Below are 5,736 nucleotides of genomic sequence, written 5' to 3' on the forward strand. Positions count from 1 at the left end.
ATGCCACTGGAGGATTTTAAACCAAAAAGTGATGTAGTCAAGTGTGCATTTTTAAAAGATCACTAAAAAATAAATAAATAAAAATAAAAATAAAAGATCACTATATCCTCCAGCCCTATACTGAGTGTTGGGGAATCTTGCAGTGACAAAATTGCACCCAATGCCTTTATGGAACTTGGAGATGTGATAGTCTTAAGAATAACACAAATAAAAGTAAAATCACAAATCATAATGAAAGGAAAAGGGGGAGCAAGATGCTAGGAGAATACAAAAATCAGCCTTGGAGCTGATCGATTTCTTGACCAATGGGAGGGGTGGGTTTTCAGTGGAAGAGGTAATCATGAAACAATAGAAAAGGCACCCTCATCCTTTGAGCCCTGTTCTGCCAAGCACTGTGCCATACTTTTAACACACATGAGCTTATTTAGTCTGATAACCTTCCTTTCTAACCATATAAGTGTTGCTATCCTCTTTCACATTAAAGGAGGAGATATATGTATTACATCATCATAAAGTGTATTATATCATGAAAAGTGCAGGTTATTATAACACAAACCCATAATGAAGATTGAACAAGATTATGTAATGTAAAATGGTTAGTACATACCAAGTGCTTGATACGCATTATTTAGCTGTTTCATTATTGTTTACATTATCCTAATAGATGACTTAAACATTCTTCGTAGGGTGAAAATTGTCTTTGGGAAGAACCATTATAGATAGACCCAATCTGTTGGTTCTTAAACATGAGTTTCCATGGATCATAGACCTAAATATTAGAGCTAAAACTATAAGACACCTACAAGAAACCTGGGAGTAATCTCCATGACCTTGAATTAGAAGGTTTTTTTTAGGTACAACACCAAAAGCACAGACAACAAAAGAAGAAATAAATAAATTGGGTCTCATCAAAATTAAATAATAGCAAGTATTGGTAAGGAAGTGGGGAAATTGGAACCCTCATGGTGGGCATGTAAAATGCTATAGCCACTTTGGAAAACAGTTTGGTAGTTACTCAAAATGTTAAACATAGAGTTGCCATACGACCCAACAATTCAACTCCTAGCTAAAATCCAAGAGAAATACAAGAGAAAAAAAGAGAATCCAAGAGAGAAACATATATCCACACAAAAACTTATACTTGACTGCCCATAGCTTGTTCATAGTTATTATTTATGATACCTAAAAAGTGGAAACAAAACAAATATCCATTTTGTTTGTTATGAATGGATAAACAAAATGTGGTCTATTAATGGACTATAATTGGGTAAAAAAAAAAGCATTGATACATGCTACAACATAGATGAACTTTAAAATATGCTAAATAAAATAAGCCAAACACAAAAGGCCACATATTATATAATTCCATTTATGTGAAATGTCCAGAATAGGCAAATCTATAGTGACAAAAAGCCAACTTAGTGGTTGTCTAACGCTGGGGTGGTTGAGGGGGTGGGAATAGGAAATGACTGCTAAGGAGTACAGGATTTCTTTTCAGGATGATGAAAATGTTCTAAAATCAGATTATACAATTCTGTAAACATACCACAACCACTGAGCTATATACTTTAAATGGGTGAATTTTATTGTATGTCTGTATGTCTCAATATCTTTTAAAAAATGAGTAATCATTTGGGAGATATATTTTTCAAATGTAAATTTCCTAGCTCTGCCTCTGAAACTGTGATTTGCTAGGTCTGGGAAGGAGCCCAGGAACCCCTACTCTTCATCTATTCTGATGCTGGTGGTTAGAAACTGTACTTTGAAGAACAAAGAACGTTATCCTGAAGGCATAAGTATCTAGTAGTTTATGCAACAAAAAGATTAAAATAGTAATAATAGCTAGCAAGTATTTGCATGCTTACTATGTGCTAAGCATCATTTTAAGTGCTTTACATGTTTTATCTCATTATCTACAGATACTATTACAGCTACTATAACTTCCCCATTACCACATGCACATGAGGAAACTGAAGCCAAAGAAACTTAGCTAGTAAACAGCATAACCAGAATCTGAATGTTAGGTCTAGACATTGTGATTAAGCAGGAGAGGAATTTGGGTTGAGTTGTGTTGAGTTGTTTGGTTGTTGTAGCTGAGAAGGAGGGGTAGAGAATTGAAAGAAGGGAGATAATAAAGGAACAAGCAAGATGATTTCTGTCTTGAGAAGCCAGAGGTCCCAGGTGATATGTGGGTTACCCAGGAGGAAGAAATTGAAGCTCTGTGATATTAAGCAACCAGCTTTAAGTCACACAAACTGGATGCATTTATTGAACACCTGCCTTTGCCAGGTCCTATGCTAGTCTGTGAAGATACAGTCTATTAAGTATATTTCTTTTATTCCAAACAGCAAACTGATTCTGGCCATCTTTTTTTTTTTTTTTTCAAGATTGTATTTATTTATTCATGAGAGACATGGAGAGAGAGAGAGAGACATAGGCAGACGGAGAAACAGGCTCCCCACGAGGAGCCTGATGCAGGACTCAATCACAGAACCCTGGGATCATGAGCTGAGCCAAAGGCCTACACTCAACCACTGAGCCACCCAGGTGCCCCTGATTCTGGCCATCTTTAAGAAGTTAACTAGGAGGCTTTAAGGGAGGTCACAGAGCCAAAGACAAGACTGGGGAACCAGACTTGGAATGGTTAGGACCCAGGTAAATAACACAGTGTCTGGGAAGCAGGAGCCACCTGTCAGGTCAACTAGGTACCACCAATGGAATGAGTGAACATTAAGTTTTTAATGGCCTTGCATTGTGTCATTTAAGATTTAATGTTCTTTTTTAATTTTATTTATTTTTTTAAAGATTTTATTTATTCATGAGAGACACAGAGAGAGAGGCAGAGACACAGGCAGAGGAAGAAGCAGGCTCCATGCAGGGAGCCTGATGTGGGACTTGATCCCAGGTCTCCAGGATCATGCCCTGGGCTGAAGGCGGCGCTAAACTGCTGAGCCACCAGAGCTGCCCAGATTTAATGTTCTTGGAAAGAGCATGTGATTGATTGAGATTAGGCCCCATGCCTGCCTCTTGGCTGTGTGTAGGACAGCAAGAGAAAAAGATCTGTGAGAAGTCAGATGATGAATTTACTAAGTATGTCTTAGGACAGCACCCTGAAGGTAGCTAGGTGAAATCATATGAGTGAAGGCAAAGGTGATTGGATGCTGGATGGGAAGAAAAAGGCAAATGTCCACTAATAATGGTGGTAAGAAAGATAGACACAGTTGCTCCCATATTGGGGTTTATAGTCTAGCAAGGAGTCATACAAAATAGAAGTAGTCAGGCAAAATAATTAGAGGTTATGATTAGACCTATGAGGGCAACCAAGAGCAATGACAGTGAACGGCAGAGGACCTACTATTGACTAGATTGGGTAGTCAAGGAAAGCCTGTTTGAGGAAGTAGTATTTAAGCTGAGACCTAAAAAATGAGAAGGAACCACTGATATAAAGAACTGGCAATAGTGAATGGTGTATATGGTGAGGAGGGGATTGAGTTTGCAATGAGGGAGGCCAATGTGGAGTGAAATGAATAAAAGGTGAGACTGGAAAAGTAGGCAAAGGACAAATGGCCTTTGTGAACCATTGATGCTAGGTTGGATTTTTATTCTAAAAGCAATAGGAAGTCCACCATGGGGTGGAACATGACCATAATTAAGATTTCAAAAATATCCTTCTGACCACTGAGTGGAGAATGGATTGGAGGAAGCGAGGCTGATAGCAGGAAGACCAGTGAGAAGATGCTGCAGTCAAACAGGGGAAAGAAGATGGTGGCTTGGACTAGAGTGGGAGAGAGAAGTAGTTGGATTCAAGACGTATTTTGGATGAAGCACGATCAATTCTTTCCCAAATCCTTCCATAGCTTGTTCTTGGCTCCTGCAAAAGTCTGAAGGACAGTTCTGTGAGACTTTCATTAACACAAATTTGAGTGACAGAAACACACAGCAAAAATCACAGATTGACTAGTATATAAAATATTTAAACATGATTGAGGATTTTTTTCCTTCCTGGTGGCCTGACGAGCAGCCATATTATATATGACACAAGTAACCAACCAAGCATGGACATTTATGACACACCTAGTCTTCCTGCAGAAACAAATGGTCACAGAGGTCCTTTACCCTGGGAAGGCAATAGTACCTAAGCCAGAAATTTGAGAAAAACTAACCAAAATGTACAGAAACACACCAGACAATTATCTTTGTCCTCAGACTTGAACCCACCTTGGTGATAGCAAAACAGATAAAATTTATAATTTCTTGGATCATGCAAAGAGAAATGAACCCAAACATAAATTTGCAAGATATGGCCTGGATGAGAAGTAAAGAACTCAAGAAAATCAGCATAAGACACATAAGAACAGAGTAAAAAAAAAAAAAAAAAGGTTGCTATAAAAACAAAAGGAAAAAGTAAAGATACAGCATTGGCTCGATCTATATTTGTATAAATTTTTCACCATAAAACAAACTACATAAAAACTTAAAAATGAACAATAACAACTCAGTAAATAGGGTAAGTGGAAGGCAGTGGCATGTAGGAAAAATAATTGAAGGCATCCTTAAGATTGAAAAAATAGTAAAGGCCTGATCTAGATCATTGTACAGATTGGGAAGTGAAGTCTCAGAGAAGAGCAGCTCCTGCCCCAGGATCACAGAGCAAATCAGGGTGGCACTGGGTCCAGAAACCAGAGTTCTCACCATCTGTCTCTTGTACTAGCTGTCACTTGTTCCTGGAGACCCCCACCAGCTCCTTCCTCAACCCTTGCACTCCAGTGTTGTAAGGGCCCAAAAGGAACCAGAAATCTGGCCTTTATAATGCCCTAAAAACAGATTTCCGGGACTGTGCCTCCAGCTCTCTCAATTTCCTTCCTGTCCCCTACCCATAAATGTACACCCTTGCAAAGGCCATCCTGTTAGGAAAACAAGACCAAGGTATAAACTAGAACTACAACCCAAAGGCTAAAGATTGGCTTCCTCTTGTTCAGCCTCCTGTCTCTGAATCCCTCTCCTGCCTCAGGAGCCATACCCTCCACAACCATGCACTCAGACCTCCCTGCCCTTCCCCCAAATATGCACAGACCTCCTTGCTCTGGCAAAGAAAATAGGGATAATGGTCTTTGCTTGCCATTTCCTGGCTTCCATCCCACCTTTCCTTTCCCCTCTTTCCTAATAGGACACTGAATCCTCAGCCATGTGGTTTGAGTGGGATTGACTTCAACCCCATTCCAGGAATGAACTTTAAATGGCTCAAACTAACCAATACATTCCAAATTCCTAGCCCCAGTGATCGGTTCAGAGATGAGCATATGACCCAAATCAGGTCAATAAGAGCTAAAAAAACAAACAAACTTCAATTCTGGAAGTTTGAATTCAGCCATTTGGGGAAATAAGTCTTTACTTTTCTGCCAAGTTTGAGTGTGGAAACATCCAGACCCAGAAGCAGCTGGCAGTTTATATGTGCAAGACAAGGGGCACCTGGGTGGCTCAGTTGGTTGAGCGTCTGTCTTTGGCTCAAGTTATGATCTTGGGATTCTGGGATTGAGCCCCACATCAGGCTGCCTGCACAATGGTGAGTCGGCTTCATCCTTTCCCTCTGCCTCTGTGCTCTCTCTTAAGTAAATAAAATCTTAAAAAAAAAAAAAAAAAAAAAAGACAAGATATGGCAAAGCCAAGGCCAAGGCCTAACTTATTCTACAGGTAAAGATACAATGAGCCACTTTTCAATTTAAATAATTTATTATT

General features: G+C 39.3%; 1 protein-coding gene across 1 annotated transcript in view; it reads left to right on the top strand.

Moving 5' to 3' along the window:
* Positions 1-5,736, top strand: part of TP53INP2 (tumor protein p53 inducible nuclear protein 2) — a 32,981-nt gene that overhangs the window by 1,182 nt on the left and 26,063 nt on the right. The gene's annotated exons all lie outside the window — the stretch shown is intronic.

This window comes from Canis lupus, chromosome 24, assembly GCF_003254725.2.
Source record: "Canis lupus dingo isolate Sandy chromosome 24, ASM325472v2, whole genome shotgun sequence".
NCBI lineage: Eukaryota > Metazoa > Chordata > Mammalia > Carnivora > Canidae > Canis > Canis lupus.